Source organism: Muscardinus avellanarius (genome assembly GCF_963383645.1).
Source record: "Muscardinus avellanarius genome assembly, chromosome: 2".
Lineage (NCBI taxonomy): Eukaryota > Metazoa > Chordata > Mammalia > Rodentia > Gliridae > Muscardinus > Muscardinus avellanarius.
This window is the reverse complement of record NC_137787.1, coordinates 139,614,241-139,636,439: the sequence shown is the minus strand read 5'-3', so window position 1 is coordinate 139,636,439 and position 22,199 is coordinate 139,614,241.

The following is a 22,199-nucleotide window of genomic DNA, read 5'->3' as shown; positions in this document are numbered from 1 at the left end:
TGGGTGTGGGTGTGGGTCTGGGAATGGAATCCAGGAGCATTCAACCTCCAAGCTACACAACTTGCCCTATTTTTATTCTTTATTCTGAAACAGGGTCTCACTAAGTTGTGGAGAGCCTAAGTAGCTGAGACGGCCTGGGAACCGCGATCCTCCAGTCTAGCCTCCTAAATGCTAGGATTACAAGTGTGCGCCACCATGCCTGGCTTATCCCCAGATTTTTTTTTAAACCTAAGTGTAATTCTGGTTGATGAAGCGACTATAGGTACCCTTGATGTTCACTGAGCTGCCAGCCAGCTTAGCTTTCTAGAGAAATTCTAGATTTGGGGCCAAGTGACAATTGCAGACAGTTTTCATGAGCTTCGGGGAAGGAAAAATATGTGCATCATGCTGTAGCTCAAATGGAAAGAAAACTATTACCTTTAGTGATTTCATATCCCTCCTTCATTCCAATTCCTCTCAAACAGGAAATCTTCCAGGACCTTTCTCCTCACAGGCGTGACCACTACTTGTATTCTGAGCATTCTCTGCCAAAATTCAGACCGAGTCAACTTGGGCCTCAGTTTTTTCAATGTAGCTTCAGAATTGACAGCAAAATATCAAATGGTAGCTATAGATGAAATAGTAAAAACAATGTTTATGTTAGAACTCCCTAGCCTTTTCATTCTAATAAGAATATGTCATCGAAATAGTAAAACTATGGCTTAAGAGTCTGGATGGATATAATAGTGATGATAATTGTCTGGGCTGAAGCAGACAGACCTTGACATCTCACTGGTTTAACTAATAGAGTTTGTTTCCTGCTTGTGTGAAGCACCAGACAGCGGTACAGGGCAGATGGCAGGGTCCTCGGCCACATGTGGTCATTCATGAACCCAGAGCGCCAGAAGCCCTGCCATCGTCAATACATGGTATTCCCAAAGTTACCCTGGGTGCCAACATCCAGCTCATGCAGGAGAAGGTAGAGAAGGTGCTTTCGTTTCTGCATCACCTCTCACATTGCAGCCGTTGATGAGAACCATCATATGGCCACACTTAGGTGTGAGGGAGGCTGGGCAATGAGCTCTGGCTGGGCGGGAATGCCCACTGTGTGGGGGACACTGGCTGTCCTGCCACATCAGGCATTGCCACCTAGGGTGAATGCCATCTTGGTTTGCCCAGAACCCTCCAGTTTGGGCACTGAAAGTTCTATGTCCCAGAAAATCCCCTCAGTCCCAGGAAAACTGGGACAGTTGTTTTTCTACTAATTGAAAGTGAGCTAACAACTAAAAATAATAGTAACAGCTTAAAGTGGGCAAAATATGCAAGCAAGACTTTTATAGCTCATACAAAAACATGAAGAGGTGATTAAAATTTTTACTTTTTAACCAATTTTCATTTAAGATTGAGAATTCACTAATATCTAAGTGCAAATTCTTAAAAATTCATGAAAACATTTACCAATGAGCGAGTCACAATCAGATGTTGAAAGCAAACTGGAAATAAAATATATATATAAAATAAAATCTAGAGTTGGACATTGTGGCACAGGCCTGTAATCCCAGTACTTGGGAGGCTGAGACAGAAGGATAGCAGGTTCGAGCCCAGCCTCAGCAACTTAGTGAAATCCTGTTTCAAAATGAAACATAAAATAGGGATGGAAATATAGCTCAGAGATCAATTGCCCCTGGGGTCAATCCCTGGTACCACACCAAAAAAAATCTAAAATTAAAAATTTTTCATAGTTCTGAAAATAAGCAAAGTTTTTAGTAACACACATGCACACACAAGTTGCTGAACTCCTATCTGGCAAGATAAAATTTTCAATATCTGAAAAAACAGTCGCATTCATTTTCACCAATTCGACATTTTGACCAACGTTCTAGCTGGCATTGCTACCCATTTGTTTTATGTAACTTTACCTGGCACCTGTTCTATGTTAACTGGCCAGTGGGTCCTGATTCTCTTGAGGAGAAACTTCCCAAACCAACCCACTCACAGGGAATCCCTGCCTCATGTCCCAGCTCCTTGTCGTTTTAACATCTACATGCAGATTTCCCTCATGAGGTCTCATTCTCCTCGCCCGAATTACCATTGCTCTCAAGTCCAAAGTCAAAGTGGTTCCTTTGTGTGTACTCCCCTTTCCCAAATCCCCCTCGTCTCTCTTTCTGAAGGGCAAAGGGAGGGATAAAGTCTGAGAAGACCCAGTTCCCATATCATCTGCAGAAGGAAATGACGCTTCATAAATTGCACCCCATGCATATATCAGAACTGCTCTGTCCCTCACACTAGCTTACATGGGGCTCCTTCTGAGGGCCTAACATGGGCGCTGAGGACACAGGACTTCTCCTTTGCTACTTACTGAATTACTTCAGGAATTCCACGTTGCACCTTACTCCTTTTAGAGGCTCCAAAAATGCATCGTACAGAACTAAAGTTTGACTTAAAAGTGTTTAGATAAGGAATGGATCCACAAACTTTAGTCTTGTGATAAAGTTGAACTCTCTAGGAAGACTTGAAACAGCTTTTTGCATTTAACCACTTTGGCAATTTCCCTGAGAAATCTGAGCTCTAGAAGGCTACACGGACAAATTAATAAATTCTGGCTTGCAGCTTCAGCTGTTGGAAACCATAAAATTTTCATTCTGTCCTGTGCCTTTCAGTTTTCAGAGCAGTGACTCCTGCTAAATTTCCTGGGCATTGGGGTTCATTTGTTTAGGTCATTGCTGATTTAAAGAAAGTGAGTGGGGCTGAAGCAGCTTTTCACAGCTGTGAATCACAGCTGTGAATCCCCAGGGTGCTGAAATAACAGTGCCGTGTGCTAATCCAATCTGTGCTTTTCCTGGGGGCTGTCATTACTGCAAAATGAGGTGAACTTGGTGGATGAAAAGCTCCAAGGAGGCCGCAGTGCTGTGGAGTTAGAAGGGATGCAAAATCATGTCTAGGACTTAATGAGCACTTGTGATCAGAAAAGAGGGTAGTCTCTGAGGTCCAAGGACCATATACTATAGCCACATATGCACTGCTACTTATATACTGATGCACACATATATGCTATATATACACACATATATAAATATATACTATAGCCACTATATATTACTATATACATAATGCATGCACATATATGCCCTATGTATATATACACATATATATGATCACCCCATATATACTATGTATACATATATACTATATATACACAGTTATAAAATGTATATACTCTTGAACCTATATATACTACTACATATATACTTTATATACATATATATACTATATATACATACATATATAAACTATTCAGCCGGGCGTGGTGGCCCACGCTTGTAATCCCCACGCTTGGGAGGCGGAGACAGGAGGATCACGCTGGTTCAGAGCCAGCCTCGCTGGCTTAAGAGACCCTGTTTCCACATAAAAAAGTTAAAAAATAGGTCTGGGAGTGTAGCCCGTGGAAGTCTATCCCAGAGGTAGAAGGGATTCCAGGAACCCCAGTACCACCCAAAAAATAAAAATAAAAATAAAAATAAAAATAAAAATAAATAAAATATTCATTATATAGCACTATATATTACTACATATAAACTATATAAACACTCTATATACAGAAATATAAAATATGCATACCATAGCATTATACATACTACTAAATATATAGTGCATAAATAAACACACATATATAAAATATATATACTATACCCACTATATATAATATAAATATACAGCATATACATACTATATATGCACACATTTATAATACATACACCATAGCCACTGTGTATATATACATACACTATATCCATAGACACATACTACAGCCCATATATACACTATACATACTGTGTGTGTAGACAGGTGATAAATGGTCACCATGGCCACTTCAGCAGCTACTCCCTGCTAAGTTGTCAATCTGCCCCTTGTTTCGCTCCCTGCTCCCACCACACTGGCCTCCTGCAGGCTCTAGAGGGTGTGCTAGTGTCCCCTAGGCATCCCTAAGTTTATAGATAGCCCCGTTCTTACAGCCCACCCAGGCACGACAGGAGACAAGCTCCTTTGACAATCCCAAACGTCAGGATACTCGCTGGTGTATCTATCACAGCCTTCTTTGGTACACTGACGAATCCCACTGTTAAAGCCTGTTACCTGACTCCCCAAAAATACACACTGAAGCCCTAACTCTCAATACTTCCAAATATATTTGGAAATAGAGACTGTAAGAAGGTAAGAAGTTAAAGTGAGGTCATCAGGGTGCGCCCAAATCCAAAATCGCTGGTGTCTTTGTAGAAGGCGATTACAACAGAGGCCCCGAGGAGCAGCCTGAGAGGACACAGGTGGAGATGCCATCTTGAAGCTGAGGAGACACCAGTCCTGCCCACCCTGTGGTCATGGGAAGTGGAGCAGACCATGCGTTCACATGATGTTGCAGAAAGTAGAACACTTCCAAGACCTCTGCCTTACACAGAACTTTCCACTGCACTGACCTACAATGAGCTCCAGTCAGCTGAAGGGTCTTCAGCCGCTCCACCTTGGGCCAGCTAATCTGCCCAGGAAGGCAATCCAGACCCATTAATCTTCAGTACCTGGCAGCCCACTTCTGCACAGTGACCACATAGTAAGAGGTAGGGGTCGACTGGGGCTCTCTTAATCCATGCTGACTGCCTGTCTCTGTGTGCAGGGCATGGAAGGTTAAAAAGTATTAAGAACCTTAACCATGAGCTTGACTCATGCTCACTGTTACTGGCAAAACAGGTTTCCAGGGTTACAGACTTGATGCCCAATCCTATCCTCAAACATAATACTTGCTTTCATCCTGTGTCCTAGAGCCAACTTGTGGATCTGAAGGCTCTCAAAGAGAAAAGCTTGTCATAAGACTGGTCAGCTGTCTGATATCGAGGCCTTTTATGGGGATCCATCAACAATTATTTATCAGTTATTCCTGGTACTGTGGGAATTTCAAAGAAATGTGATGTGTGGTTCCTGCCATCAAAAAACTGATTGTATAGTTGAAACTGATGTGGCTTAAGATCTTCAAAGTTAAATAAAAATAAAAGAGTTGAGTAAGTAAGCAAGGACCAGAACTGATTCCTGATCTTGCCCCTGCTTGGCTGTGTGATCTTAGCAAAAGCTTCAGCCTCTGAGTCTCAGGGCCCTCACTTGCAAATGGGGGTAAGAAAACCTTCCTCATAGGATTCCTGTGAGAATGAAACCAAACAGCTTACATAAGAAATGTCCAACTAAGTGCCTGCCATTCATAGGTGGTGTGTGTGTGTGTGTGTGTGTGTGTGTGTGTGTGTGTGTTTCCACAGTACCAGGAATAACTGATAAATAATTGTTGATTGACCCCCATAAAAGGCCTTGATATCAGACAGCTGACCAGTCTTATGACAGACACACACACACACACACACACACACACACACACACACACACACTACCTCTGAGCTACACCCCCAGTCCTATTTTTTTATTCTTTATTTTGAAACAGGGTCTCACTAAGTTGCAGAGAACCTTTACTAATTAGCTGAGGCTGTTGGTAAACCTCAGTCCTCCTATCTTAGCTTCCCAAGTACGGGATTACAAGCATGCACCACCATGCCTGGCCCATAGGTGGTTCTTTTTTTAAAAAGGAAATAAACAAGTACAGCCAATGGAAGCAAGGAAAGCCCTAAAAACAGGGAGCATATAACAGGAGGAGGGGAGATGTGAGAGTCAGCTTTCTGTCACTGTCACAAAATACCTAAAATTATAGAGAAAAAAGTTGTTTGGGTTCAGGTTTCTGGAGGTTCCAGCTGGTGACTGGGTAGACCCGTTGCTTCTGAGCCTCCATGGGGATGCTGGATGGCAATGGCAGGGAGCACTTGGTAGGGCAAACTTCTACCTCACATCCAGAAAATAAATAAAGAAGAGGTAGGTAGGGTCCCACAACCCCCTTGGAGGGCACACCCAAGTGACCTAGGAGCCGCTCACTAGACCCCAGCTCTAAAGATTCCACCACTTCCCAATCACACCACCCTGGGCACAAGCCTTTAACACTTGGGCCTTTGGGAGTCATTCAACATCCAGACAGCAGTAGTTACTATTAGTGGAGGACTTACTCCATGCCAAGCGCCAACCTCACCTTAACCTTAAGAGGTAGGTCTTTATCGCCTTCATTTTCAGGTGAGGAATCATTAGATTAGTTAACTCAGAGAAGTTAAGAAGCAGCCCAAGATCTCGTAGCCAGTTACAGCTCAGCAACCCAGCCCAGGTCAGACTCCAGCATTCAAGTCTTTAACTGCTACGCTCCACTGGCCATTGAGCACACGGGGCTCATGCCAGTGGGTAAGAGCATCTATCCTCCATGCGGTCACATTTGCCGAGACTAACCCTGGGAAGAAACCTGGTGCATTTTGGAGCCCAAAAGAAATGGGGGATGTTTAAGTCAAACTGAATCTTATAGGCAAGATTAAGGCCCACTTACCTTGCCACAAGGCAAAACAGGGCATCGCAGCCACATCTCATCTGAGGCAGGAGAAAAGCAATGGGAATTTAGACCGCTGTGACAAACTCCTTAAACATTTACAGGCCCCATTGTGTGCGAGTCAAAATAATTTTGCTCTATTTTTAAACACCATTGAAATGAAAACTAAATTAATATGGACTCAGATTTGAAGGGGGGTGGGGAGGCACTGAAATCCTATAATAAACTGACAGGCTGATTAATGCATCTGAAGAGAGGCAGGGAACCATAGAAACAGATTGGAAATCATACGGATTTCTCTCATAGGAAGGAGAAAGCAATGGAGATGTTCTTGTGCAAATTAATTAAATTTATAATGCACCCAGAGTGGATGTTGTTCAAGCATCCTGCTAAGTCCCTTGGGAGAGGCTAACGTCACCTCCTGACCAATATGAGATTCTAAGACACACTGTGAAAATGTAAGGAAGAAATGGTGAACATATAATTGGATCATTGTCATCAGGCCACCCTCCTCCAGCCTGAGCAGAGACAACACTCAAATTTGGGCCCTGGCAGAGTCTAGTCACACTCACTGAAAGGTGACTCTGTGTGCAGTCAGGCCCACCCTGGCATCTCCTTTCTATCCCCCCTCCTCACTCCAGCCTGAGCATGAGCGTATTGGACCCTGGGAATAACCAGGCCCCGTGGAATGCTAAAGCCATCATACCCAGCCCATGTCAGATCAGGTGGGTGAGAAATTGGCCTTAAAAAGCACATCGCTAATATAATTTTCACTACAAACAACAAAAGCTCAAAAATTTTTTGGAAGGATCACCTTCTCCCAGCCTTTAAATATCTAAATTCTAGTCTCAAGAGGGAGAACAAGCCACTTGGGCTAGGTGTACTCCCGTGGCCAATCACTGGGCCAGGGTTCCTGTGTCTCATAGTACACACCTAGCTGCCAGAGTTCCACCTCTGTGGAGCTGGTCAGGTGATGGAGGGAGCTTGCAGCTATCCCAATAGCTGTCTACTGGCCAGCTGGGGTTGGAAGTCAAAGCTGAGTGTCCCATAAGCATTTATGCCTTTGGTCGTATATGAATTCTCCTTAGCCTGGTGTGTGCCCTCACCCCAACCCCATCCTTCCCAGAAACTCCCAGATGAAGCCTGGCCACAGCCCTCCAAGTCAGAACCAAGCATGCCTTCTCCTCAGGGCTTTCCCATGCCTTGCTTTTATCCCTATTTAGCGCTGGGTACGGCCTTATGTCAGCCTCTTATATGGTGTGGTCTCCTATGGATCATCCCTTCAAAGCTGTCCCCACCCCATTTCCCTGAGATTCACCTTACGTGCATTTGACAAGGACACTCTTCTACTGCTCAGACACTTCAGGAATGGAATGTCCTTTCCCTGTAAGAAAGCAGGATCCTCACTAACCAACACCCTGTCTTGTCTACATTGCCTCCCCAAGAAATCTTTTCTGCCTGATGCTATCTACCAGCCTCAGGCACCCAGGCTCTTTGCTCCTGTGAAACCCACACACGACTCCTGGTGAGCTCAGCACAGGTTAGAAATGTGCTGACTCCCCATCCCCAGACTCAAGGGGAAATAAAATATCTTAACTTTTTTTTCAGTCTCCAATACCTATCCTAGTGCCTTTGTCCACATATATACTTGAAATATAATACTTTTGGATGGATGGATGGATGGATGGATGGATGGATGGATGGATGACTGGATAATCTTTATTGCTATTGTTAACTAATTTCAGGTCTACCTTCTCCATAAAAATGCCACATTTTTATAATCAGAGGTGATGTGCCCGTCAAGTTCACTTTCAGCTTACACTCGGGAAGGGAGTGTCCCATTTGCACACAGTTTCTTTTGTTGTGCCCAGCAGTTTGGCGCACTCTATAAACATTAGATGGAAGGATGCACCCTTATGAGATTCTGCGATGGGTGCAGATGTGACTCTCATCCCTGAGTACCATCTATGTCTGGGCTGGAAGCCCCTTGGCTATGCCAGTTAGAAACAGCCTATGCTGGAGTGTTCCCACACCACCGCTAATCGGATGGGGATCTTTCCTGAAGTCACAATCATGGGTTCAAGAAATCACTGCTTCTTCAAATGCCGGATCCTGACCCATCTAAGCAGGTGCTCACAGCTTCCCTTTCTAATATCTAGCAAGCAAGACCCAGGCTCAAGGAGCAGTAATGGGGGCTTGATTCTTACCAGCTGTGTGACCTTGGTCCACACCCCCAGACTAAGGTAGAACCCCCAGAGCAGTTGGTTTTGTTGTTTTCTATGCTGTTAAGTATGTGTGGACTATTCTTCCACTGGACTGCAAATGCCTGAGAAGAAAAAGACTATGCATATCTTTTTCCCTACTAATTCCCAGCACCTAACAAAGGTCATGACATCACAGGGTATGGGAGGTGCCCAGTAAATTTTGTTTAATGTAAAAAACGCCGAGCATGGTTATGCATGCCTATAATATCAGTACTTGGGAGGCTGAAACAAGAGGATCATAGATTCAAGGCCAATCTGGGCACCTTAGCAAGATCCTGTCTCAAAATAAAAAATTAAAATGGCTGGGGGTGTAGCTCAGTGATGGATAGCCCGTTGGTTCAATCCTGGGTACCTCAAAAAAAAAAAAAAAAAGAAGGAAGGAAGGAAAAGGAGAGAGGGAGGGAAAAACTGTAGGGAAGAAAGAAGAAAGGTACAATGGTAGAGAAAAGGGACAGGAAAAAATGGAGGAAAGAGAGAAGGGAGGCAAGAAGGGAATTTTTCTTACTTTAGTTTCTGCAATTGTAAAAATGGGCATCATTCATATCTGGGAGGGTTGTTGTAATGATCAGTATGTTAACTCTTTGCTCCCTCTTCTGCCCTCCTCTGGTCTTTGTACGCACTACTGAAAGACCCTCACAGGGCTCTTTGGCAAGTATGTCTCCCCTTACAGCGGGAGCACCTCCAGGGCAAGGGGTTCCTTCTTTCCCTGTGCACTCTGCACTCGCTGCTGGCATCCTACTCATGAAGTGTTTAACACTGCCACATGCTCTCTGTCCCTTCAGAGGTGCCGAGGCCCGAGGCACACTTTCCCGAAGGTCACCCAGCCTCCTCCTTAGCACCAGCTCCCTGGCATCAGTGCTATGCAGTCCCGGCTGCCTCCTTTAATGAGACCCAGTGAACACTCTGCCCGGCCTGCAGAGGGGGACACACTGGGAAAAACAAAATTTAAGAGATGCAGAAGAATCCAAACAGCATTGCTATTGTTAGGAAAACTGTCAGGACTCTTGGGCACACCTGCTTCTTTACATGAATTCTCATCTAGACATCCTCCTTCTCACAGGCACCATGCTGTCAAAAGCTGCCCAGGTTGGAGGGCCTGGCCGGCCTCCTTCTCCCGGGCGTTTGAGATAGAGCTTGGCTTGCTCAGCCCAGGCGCTCATGCAGCACTGAGGCCACGACTGTCCCTAGCGGGTGGATGACGCTCCAGGGTCTGCACTGGGTTGTTTTCCAGTGGGCTTACCTTCCTATTGATGGTAGATTTGCCCTCATCCAAGCCAGTTTGTATTCCCATCTGGTAATACAGTGATTACCCGTGAAGTCAGCTGATCTTCCAGGCCTCACAGGAATGGGAAAAGATCCAGAAGTTTTAGAGAAATCGATCTGCTATGATGGTTAATTTTATTAATCTGACCACAGGATGCCCAGACATGTGGTCAATCATTATTCTTGGGGTACCTGTGAGGGTGTTCTTGGGTGAATGAACATTTGAATTGGTAGGTTGGTAAAGCGCATGGCCCACCCTAATGTGAGTGGGGCTAGTCCAAACAGTCAAAAACCGGAATAAAATAAAAGGCTACATTTTAGCAGGCATGAATAAAAACCAATTTGCTGTACTTAAAAGTGGTAAACAACTTTTCCACCAAAAATGTTAGACTGCCAATAAATATGTTTTTCTCAAAAGTAGTTCAAGTCATAAACATGTTTATACCACTACTGAGGAGCATATGACTATCTCCTTCAGAGCAGATAAACACCTGCTGTACCCCAAAGTCATAAATATGTTTGGGGCTATGCAGAAAAATTATAGAATAGATTGATGAGTGGTGATCAAATTTGAAAACAACTCATGCAGCCAATCATGTAACTGCTTGGGTAATCTGGGGGTACATCCAGTAGGTAGATGTAAGCACAAACCGATAGGCTATCAGGGGAGCCCCAGCTGCTCAGGCTCCCCTTTCTGCTGCACCATGGAGCTTTGCCTCCCTACATCTCCCAGGAATGTCCCAAGCTGCTGCCACCCACCACGTGCTGGCCATAAGGAAGCCACAAGGCCATGTGCTGCCCCTGGGGAAGACGGAGACCAAGACCTCTGCCAGCCAAGACCAAGTGGCCCCCAAAGTAATGAGGGAGACTAGCCAGCCCCCACAGGTGGTGCATGCCTTTGCCCCTCAGCTTCTTTAAGTGGTTCTGTGTGTGTGAGATTACTCCTTGACATCCTAAACCTGGGTTATTGTATTCATTTATTTATTTATTTACTTGTGGTACTAAGAATGAACTCAGAGGCATTCTACCTTCAAGCGGCATCCCCAGGCCTCTCTTATTTTAATTTTGAAACAGGGTCTTGCTAGGTTCATGAGAGTCTCCTTACATACGGAGGCTGTCCTCGAACCTACAATCCTCCTGTCTCAGCCTTCCAGGCACTGGAATTATAAGTGTGTGCCACCACATCTGGCTTGAGTTCTTGCTTTGACATTAGGAGTGATTTCTTGATATAAAAAGACCAGTTGTACTGTGTTGTAGATTGACAAGCCCAGTGAAAGGTTTCCAGGGAGCCCTTTGGAGAAATGGAAAAATTTCCCAATTTCTTCACACATAATGAGGCTTTCAGCTCTGTTGGAGTGGGGCTGCTCTAAGGGGTAATGCACTGAGCCCTCAAGGCAGGACATTTTCCCCAAGGTGATAACTTTGTGACAGCCCTGAATCATCTACCAAGACTTCTACCCCTTGAACTTTCGGCTAAGAGGCCAGCAGGATGCATAAGCCTTTATCATCCAAAAGGTCAACCCTGCCATCCTCAGGGGGAGGCCCCACCAGGGTCTGTACTACGGCCCAACACCAACCCTCTGCCCTTCCCAATCAACTAGTTGGGGTTAGAGAACTGGGGTGGAGGATGGATCTGTTCTTTTTGTTTTGAAAAACAAAAAATTGCCATGTCTGTAGCTTGTACATCTAGAACGTTCCAGAACAGTGCCTGTCTTTGATGTTTCTTGCACTGCCCTTTCCCCCAGACTCATCTATACTTCCTCCCTCTGCCCTGCCTCCAACTGAATCTCATCACTACCACTATCAATAGCATTAAATATTGGAGGCAGAAATCAAGCTTTTAAATCTGGACCCCACCCCAACCCCTCCTGATCTCCTAAAGGTGTATTCACAAAATGTGTGTGCTAGAATTCTGCCTCTGCTTCTCAAACATCCTCCTCACCTGTCCCTTTGGGGCCTGCTGTGCTATTTCAGGATCCACCTTTGCAGCGGAAGTACAGCCTCCTTGCACCCCAAGGGTGGAACATCCGCCCCCAAAACACAGTGCCGAGGGCTTGCTTGCAAGGCTAGCGTTTCCCAGTGCTTAAATCTATTTTACTTGTTGCTCTCCTCATCTCTTCTCTATCCTTTTCACTCTTCTCTCCACCAAAAGACAAAAAAGATCACATTGATGTATTGACATGGTGTCTGCTCCCACGCTCTTCCCTGAAGTCCTTGCAACCTGGTAAACATTACCACTTTACGTTCTATGAGTTAATAGATTAAAACGACGTGTCACAAAATTGAAGAAAGGACTGATACCCAGTCTGGACAAAGGATGATTAAAATTCAATAGTAAGAATGCAAACAACCCAACTAAAAAGTGGGCAAAAGATCTAAACTGATGCCTCACAAAGAAGATACACAGATGGCAAATACATCTATGGAAATACACTCAACATGGCATGTCATTATGGAATTACAAATTAAGTCAACAGTGAGGTACCACTCCCTGCCCATTGTAATAACTAAAATCCAAACACTGACAATACCAAATGTAGGCAAAGAAAGAAACAGAAGAAACCCTCATTCATTGCCAGTGGCAATGAAAAATGGCCTAATCATGTTAGAAGATAGTTTGGTGGTTTCTTAGAAAGCCAAGCACAATCTTAACATACAATCCAGGAATCATCTCCTATTTACCCAGTTGGGCTTAAAACTTCTGTTGACACAAAAATCTGCCTGCAAAAACTTAGAGCATTTTATTTATAATTGCCAAAACTTGGAAGCAACCAAGATGTCCTTCAATTAAGGAAAAAGATGAGCGGTGGCAAATCCATGCACTGGAATATCCTTCAGTGATTATAAAAAAGAGATGAGCTATCAATCCACAAAAAGATGTGGAGCTGAAATCATGAATGCATATTGCTAAATGAAAGAAGCCAACCTGAAAAGGCTACACGCTGTATGATTCTAACTAAATGACATTCTGGGGAAGGTAAAACTGCAGAGACGGTAAAAAGAGGAGTGATTGCCAGGGTTAAGAGGAAGGAGAGGAGGAGGAATGAAATAGACGGATCAATGCAACGACTCAGGAGGCTAGTACCATAAGGTAAACCTTGATGTAGACTCTGGACCTTAGTTAATAATGTGTTAACTATAGCAAACACACCCACCAATGTAATATGTTAATTGATGAAGAAATGGGGTGGGGAGTAGTTGTGGGGCTCTCTGTACAATAGGCCCCTTACTGAGGTTTCACATTGTAAGTTCATTACCTGCAGTCAACAAAATATTAAGTCGAAAATTTCAGAAATATGTTTGGAGTAACTTTCACTATAATATGTTGTTATAATCTATTTTAATATTAAGTATTGTTGTAAATCTCTTACTGTGCTTCATTTGTAAATTTGATCATAATTGTGTATGCATAAGAAGAAAAACAGTATTATACCTGTGAAGTTTGACCTATTCATTGTGTTGGGCATGTGAAAAATGTCTAGTAACATATGTCCTGTGGCTATGGGAAAATATTGACTTTCTGCTCAATTTTTCTAGAAACTTAAAGCTGCTTTAAAATGATCTAAGCTGGGTGTGGTGGCTCACGCTTGTAATCCCAGCATTTGAGAAACTGAGACAGGAGGATCGTGGTTCAAAGACAACCTCAGCTATTTAGTGAGGCCTTTTGCAACTCAGTGAGACTTTGTTTGAAAAAAAGGTAGAATCCCCTGGGTTCCATCTCCGGCTCCTCAAAAAAAAAAAAAAAAAAAAAAAAAACACTTTTTTTAAAAAACAATTTATTAGCCAGATGGCACATGCTTGTAATCCCAGTGCTTGGGAGGCTGAGACAGGAAGATCACACAGGTTTAAAGCCAGACTTAGCTACTTAGGCACTCAGCAACTTAATGAGACCGTTTCCAAATAAAGTATAAAATAGGTCTGGGAATATAGCCCAGAGGTAGAAAAGCCCCTGGGATCTACCCCTAGTATGACCCCAAAAAAGAAATTATTTTTTATTTATTTTTATTTTTTTATTTTTTATTTTTTTGGTGGTACTGGGGGTGGAACCCAGAGGCCTTCTACCTCCAGGCTATACTCCCAGACCTTTTTTTATGTTTTATTTGGAAACAGGGTCTCACTAAGTTGCTGAGAGCCTCACTAAGTAGCTGAGGCTGGCTTCGAACCCGTGAATCCTCCTGTCTCAGCCTCCCAAGCGCGGGGATTACAAGCGTGCGCCACCACGCCCGGCTAGAAATTATTTTTTAAACTAAAAAATGTGACTGGGGTGTAGCAGAGGTAGAGTGCCCCTGGGTTCAATCTCCAATCACACACACATACATGCACACACACACATGAACACACACCTTATCCATTAAAAATGGCAATAAATATAAAGCATAGAAATTTAATCAAGAATACATAAAGTTGTATTAAAATAATATAGCATAGAAGGTGATTTTAATAAGTGGAAAGATATTCCACTGTCATGGATGGGAAAACAATATTATGAAGATATTATTTCCAAAATGATCTTTAGATGTGGTACCATCAAAATCAAATTTCAACTGGGTTTTTGAAGGCACTTAATGAAATTATTTTAAAATTGATTTGTAGAATCAATAAAAGTTTATGGAAAGCTGAATAAACCTTTAAAAAGAATAGTAGAAAAGCCAAGCATGATGGAATACTCCTGTAATCCCAGTACTCGGGAGTCTGAGACAAGAGGATCAGAGTTTCAAGGCCAGCCTTAGAAACCTAATAAGACCCTGTTTCAAAAAAAAAGTAGGGCTGGAGTTATAGATTGGAAGTAAAATGCCCCCGGATTCAATACTCAGTACAACAAAAGAAAAGGAAATAAAGAATAGTAGAGAGGAAGAGCTTGCCCTATTACATAGTAAGATACGGGGTGTGTGTGTGTGTGTGTGTGTGTGTGTGTGTGTGTGTGTGTGTGCAGTCAGTATTGAGATTTCCTCCAGGGGCATTCTACCTCTGAGCTACAACTACAGCCCTTTATTTTATTTTATATTTTATTTTATTTTTGTTTTGGAACAGGGTCTCACTAGGTTGCTGAGTGCCTCTCTATGTTCCTGAGGCTGTCCTCAAACCTGTGATCATCTATCTCAGGCGCCAAAGTACTGGGATTACAGGCATGTGCCATCACACCAGATATCTTTTAAAGCCATAGCATGCAAACAGTCTGACAAAGACAAAGCAGACAACAGAACAGTCTAGAAAGCACATGTACACACCCATGTGTACAAAGAGACCTGACATGTATGAAAGGTACACTGCAAGTCAACAAGAAGAGCAATCTAAATATTTCAAAATTAAGGACTTCTTTTCAATGAAAGATATAATGAAGATAGTTAATGAATAATGGCCAGAAAGAGAAAAGATACTTGTAACATCCAAAATCAGCAAAGGTTTTATGGACTATAAATCAAGGGAAAAGACCCACAATATAGAAAACTGTATAAAGCACATGTATAAGCAGTTTCAGAAGGAGAAACACAGAAAAATAACAAGTATACTATGAAGTTCTCAAAGTCATTGGTGATCAACCAAGTGCAAAGTAACCGTGCAATACAACGTTGCATCTATTACAACATGAAAGAGAGAGAGAGAGAGAGAGAGAGAGAGAGAGAGAGAGAGAGAGAGAGAGAGAGAGAGAAATACTGTTGGCAGAGATAGAGGATGTTGGTGGGGTATATGGATGGAGCCAAATACTCTAACTAATGTTAGCTTGTCCTATTGCCTTGAAATTGTCTTTCCCTAGAAACATCCTAGGGAAACGCCCACATAGGCCGCAAGATGGGTCCCAGGGCTGTTTGCACTGGGGACAATCGGAGGCATCCTCGATGAGCATCACTGGGAGATGGGTAAAGCAAATGAAGTAGTTGAAGTAGTGGCACCCACTACCACTGGAGAGTGCTGCCTACAGCTGTGGCAAAGACAGCACCACAGATTTTTTTGGGGGGGAGGGCACTGGGAACCAAACCGAGAAGTATTCCACCCCTGAGCTACACTACACTCATAGCCCTTTTTATTTTGAGACAGGATCTCACTAAGTTGCTGATGCTGGCTTCAAACCTACGATCCTCCGGTCTCAGCCTTCCCTGGGATGACAGGTGCGCATCACCATGCCTGGATACCACATAGTGTATCTTAAAACATAGTGTTTATTTTAAAACATTAGGAAATATCTAAAAGCCTATATGTAAATCTGAAATGGATGCACACAAAATAGCAATATACAGCCTGGCGTGGTGGTGCATGCTTGTAATCCCAGTACTTGGAAGGATGAGACAGGAGACTCACAGGTTTAAGGCCAGCCTCAGCTACTTAGATGAGACCTTCCACAACTTAGACCCTGTTTCAAAATAAAGAATAAAAATAGGGCTGGGGGTGTAGCTCAGAGGTAGAATGCCCCTGAGTTCAATCCCCAGTACCTCAAAAATAGCAATATACAGTTTTTAAAGCACGTTCATTCAAGGAAAGAAAATAAGTAGCAAGAGGGGCTCATGTGGGACCAGCATGGACTGAGGGGCAGTAACTCAACAGTGAATGGCTGAATTTTACAATTTAGATAAAAATTCCAGAGGCCTTCGTTAAAGTTTCCAAACTTTTTCTTACATGACATTAAAAAAAATACACTTTTAAGCAGGGTGTGGTGGTACACACCTGTTATCCCAGTACTTGGGAGGCTGAGACAGAAGGATCACAGGTTTGAGACCAGTCTCAGCATATTAGTGAGATTCTAATGAATGTGCTTTTTTTGTGTGTGGTACTGAGGATTGAACTCGGGGGCATTGTACCTCTCAGTTATACCCTCAGTCCTATTTTTTATTCAGATTAGTGAGATTAGTGAGACTCTATTTCAAAATAAAAAATAAAAAGCACTTGGGCCAGGCATAGTGGTGCACGCTTGTAATCCCAGTACTTGGGAGGCTGAGACAGGAGGGTCCAGGTTTGTGGCCAGCCTCAGCTACTTAGGCCCTCCACAACTTAGTGAGACCCTGTTTCAAAAAAGAAAATAGCCAGGCGTGATGGCACATGTTTGTAATCCCAGCACTTGGGAGGTGGACAGGAGGATCGCACAGGTGTGAAGTCAGTCTCTCTGGTTTAAGAGACCCTGTTTCCAAATAAAAAATATATAATAGGTCTGGGAGTGTAGCCTGGAGGTAGAAAGGTTTCCAAGAACCCCGGTACCACAAAATAATAATAATAATAATAATAATAATAATAATAATAATATAATAAAAAATATCTGGCTGGGGGTGTAGCTTGGAGGTAGAATGCCCCTGGGTTCAATCTCCAGAACCACACACACACACACACACACACACACACACACACACACACGTGCTGGGGATGTGGCTCAGAAATAGATATAGTTTAAAGGTGGAATGCCCCTGGGTTTAATCATCAGTACCACTACCACCAAAAAGAGAAAAGAAAAGAAAAGTGTATACACACACACTTTTATGTAAAACAGCACAAATTCATATCCCAGCCAGTTACATGGTGGTCCCTAGAGCCCCATCTATGTGCAAATGAAAGTGACCTCAACAGTCTTTTTTACGATGAGATAGAGGGTAGAGTGCTGTAGTTTGGACCTAAAATGCCCCCAAGGGCCCAGGTGTGAAGGCTTGTTCCCAAGCACATGGTACTATTGGGAAGTGATGGACCATTTAAGAGGTGGAGCTACTTAGAGGAAGTGAGGTCATTGGGTGTGCCCTGGAAGAAGATATTGGGGCCCTACCTACCCCTCTTCTCTTTCCCTCTGCTCCCCGGCCACCAAGAGCTGAGCAGATTGCTTCACCCCACGCTGCCTGCGTTGGTGTGCTGCCTCCCATGGGCCCAAAGACAACAGGGCCAAGGGACCATAGACTGAAGCTTCTGAAACTGTGAGCCAAAATAAGACTCCTCTTTATAAGTTGATTGTGTCAGATATTTTGTCACAGTAACAGAAAACTAACTAACACAGGGGGATATAACCCAAAAAACCTCATCAGGTACCATGCTTGATGCTTACAGAAGCTGTCTCGTTGCATACTAACAGTGAGATGTTATAAGCCCACTTCACAGAAGAGTTAGCTAGAGCTCAGAGCAGCTCAGTGACTACCCAAGGACTACAGTTAGTGAGAGGAAGTTATTTGAAGCCAGACCTTCATGCTGACTGATGATACATGATCACCCATGAAAGTCACTGGGAGAAGTCCCAGGGTGTGGCAGACAAAGCCAGAGAGCAAGGCAAGGACGCCCAGCCACAGTCCAGTTATCCAATAGAGAAATCCAGAGAAAATCCAGTCCAGAGAAATCCCCTAGGCCATACTGAAATGTGTTGGAAGGTGGAGAGGTCCTGTGTCTGTATATGAGGTACCTATGGAGAAGTTGAGGGCTATGTAACAGCTGTCAGTCATGAAAACAGGAAACCCAGAGGTGGCTCTCTCCACCTTTCTCCTCCTGGAAGGACAAGTGAGGCCCAGCTGCACAGTTTCCCTGAGGGTCTAGTCTAACTCTGGACTGTGTGCTGGGCGTCCCTGCCTTGCTCTCTGGCTTTGTCTGGCCACACCCTGGGACTTCTCCCAGTGACATTCATGGGTGATCATGTATCATCAGTCAGCATGCTCTATTTCTATGATGGACTCCTCAAGGGCAACGCTACAAATGAAGACTTTCTCTATACAACCCCAGATAAGCATCTCACACAACAAAGAGGAGATACATATATATTAATTACATTACATCCCAACTAAAATACAACGCAATGCCTTTATCCATCCCATTAGCTTGGTAGATCCCTGGGTTTGAAAGTAATTTGTTAATCTCTATGAGAAATCAACAAGAGAAAATTTAAGCCCCAATTTAAAAGGCACTATACCGCTTCACAATCTGTCTACAGGTGACTCGCCACGGCATCCCAGGTAAATGCAAACAGAGTGGACGCCACACATTGTAGGCCAACAGAGTCTGGGATGGCGCCAGATGCTTTAGAATCTCACAATCAGGAAGGATCTCAAGAGAAATCCTTGGCCCTTGAGAGACAGCAGCAAGACCGTGATGAAGGACACACGCCTCGGAGTCAAGGTGGACCTAGGTTCACACCACAGTGCAGCCTGCTTGGCAAGACCTTGAGCTCGTTGGCCTTAGTTTCTTCATTTACAAAATGGAGAGAGTATACATGCCTGATAGGATTGTTGTGAGGAATCATTGCTGTTGGGAGTGTCGAGTATCTATCAGAGTACCTGGAACACGGCAAGTGCTCAAGAATAGTCACTGTTTTTATTGTTATAGTTATGAGCCTTTCTGGAAGTAAAAGCAATATCCATCCCAGCAAGGTAGAAACAAAAATGATACTGTCTACCTAAATGGTCACAGTCCCCGATGGCCAGGGTTCACAGCGAATACACGCAAGGTAAGTTCGTGAAATGTTTAACCTACTTAGAAAATATCTCTGGTATGTTGTTGCCCTAGCATTGTTTTTTGAAAATGTTTTTTTAAATCAATTTAAAATGGTTTGTTCTTAGAATTAGGGAAGAATGTTCATAGAAGTCACATAGCCTGATCCTGTTCTGTAAGTATCTCTCCACCCTACCACTGGCAAATAGTGGACCAGCTCAAATAATTGCAGCCATATGGACTTCACAGTGCTGTAGTGGAGCCCTCTTAAGTTACTGTGGCTCCTCCTTAACACCATTATGCCAGCATCTGAAGCAATTACTCAGTAGCCAGGAACAGTGGCACATACCTATAATCCCAGTACTTGGGAGGCTGAGACAAGAGGATCACATGTTCGAGGCCAACCTCGGCAATTTAGACCATGTTTCAAAATAAAAATAAAAAGGATTAGGGTGTAGCTTAGTGGTAGAGCACCTCTGAGTTTAATCCACAATACAGCAACAACAACAACAATAATAATAATGTGTGTACTCAATAAGACTCTAAGTCCCATGAGAGTTGAACTCAGGTTGTTGGTTCATAGATAGATCCCTAGGACCCACGCTGGAGCTTCCACACCTGGCTGGAGATCAGGAGATTTGGTTGGTTTTATGGCTAAGTAGATGGATAAATGGTTGGTATGCCTTCTCTGGGTACTATAGAATTAGTTAAATTTATTCTCTGTCATACTGTACCTTAGAGTCCAAGGCATGCAATAATAACTTGTAATGAAATTAATGATTTGGAGATATTTCAGGGGAAGAAATGATAGAATATCTTTAGACCTACTCACTATCCCAGATGTGGGTATCAGCAATATACCTCTGCTTTAAAAATGAATTACTCATTAACTATAGTTGTCAGGTAGTAAAAAATAGTCCATTAACTTAAATTTTAACACTAAGATGTACCTGAGAAGTAATTACTTAAAATTGCATTCATTTTCAAAAGTCTTTTCTTTAGTCTTTGATAACATGTAACCTACCAACTATTTTGAACTTAATGCAAAACCTAAGACCTTAATAGAAATGTAAATAATTCTGAATTGGTCACAAAGATAGACAAAACCTGGTCATACTTTCCAAAACTGTGCATTTAGTCATTGATAACAGATTCTCATTCTCAAATTAAGGCATTGGCCTTATTAACTATTGTATCTGAGAAGATTGTTAATAGTGCTAATATCACACATAAATGAGTGCATTCACTTTCATTAATAATAAATAAGGCAAGACACCCTGCTCAAACTGATTGTGAATTTCCTTCTCTTTTGCAGAATTTCAAAAAATTTTCAGGCAGGTCCTGCCCAAAGACTGATTTATTGTTTTCTTCGTAGGAGGAGGGGCAAAGTGTTAGGTACCTGGTACCCAGCAAAAGCCGGGACACAGAGTTATCAGTGGAATTCCTCAAAGTGACAAAGGGCTAGACAAGGGTTCCTTGCTGGTACAACCAGGTCACAAGCCTAAGAAGGCTTGACGGGTGTGGCTGGCTCTGTCCCCAGAGCCCCACTCTGTTCCCGATCTGGGCTTTGCTGCCCAGGGCTGGGCTCCTTCTCCTGGCTCCCTGCAGGACCTCCAGGCTCCAGGAATTTGGACTGAGTGGTAGAGACATCGCCGGCAGAGACGGCAATCGCCAGCTTCCTCCCTGTTCTGTCTTGTGATTCAAAGCAGATTCTGCTCCACTTTTTTTTTTTTTTAAAAGGGAGCACATTAATGCTGGAGACCCACAAGAACAGAATCAAGCAAGGACACGTAACCACCTCATCCAAGCGTCTGTGAGTAAGTGGCTCAACCCAGGTGAACTACATCGGGGCTTGGGTCACGGGGAGCCGGGGCATCGAGGTTTAACTGCTGAGTGCTACAAGGGTTCTTCAAGTAGGGCTTGAGGCTTTCACAAATGACCCTGGTCTGGGACACACTACCTGCAGACAACACAGGCATGCACGTGTGTGTGCGCGCACACACACACACACACACACACACACACACACACACATCACATCCATTCTTGTGGCACCAAGGACATTTGTGCTTAGCTGCCAGGAGGAAGAGTCAGAGAAGAGGCTGGCTTTCTATCTTGGGCTTTTATCTAATGTGAACACCGAGGGTCAAGCTTGCAAACTTCTATAGGAAATCTCGTCTGATTCCAGGGTTAGACCACATAGTGAAAATTGCTGCTGGCTGGCTGTGAGCCGTAGTCATTGAAGAAACTTTTTCCTTTGCCTTTTCTCTTCTGGCATTAATTTCCAGCTAATAGATGCTCTTCCTTGGAAGGATACAGTTCTGTGGAAAGAGCTTTCATTGTATAATTCTACTCTCTATGAAAATGTTCTTTTTTATAAGAATAATTCATATCACAAGAATTCTGGCAATCTAGCCAACAGTTATGTATCAATATTTTAATGCATTTATATATTTTGTTGAGTCTCAGCCTTGTTCTTTCTCCCATGTAAAAGAAGCACTGAGCTCTCTAAAACTCAATCACCATATCTATAGTTGAAATATAATAACAGCTACTTAGTAAGACTGTTGAAGCAATAAGCTGAGAATTTACAGAGTCCTTTTTAAAATGGTAGATAATTATTGAGTATTGACAATGATTATTATTACTGGTAAATATGACCAGCTATAAGCTGGCTAGAGAAAGATGAGTAGAACGTACTTCTAACATTTCTTTTCCATACCCAGTACATTTTCTTTGGATCCACACCCAATAAGTGACAGGTGCAGATCTTCAGACCCACATCTTAGCTTTCAACAGGATCCCAGAGAATACTCCCAAATCCACCGGATGCAGTAAAGCAATCTGAGTAGGTGGGACTG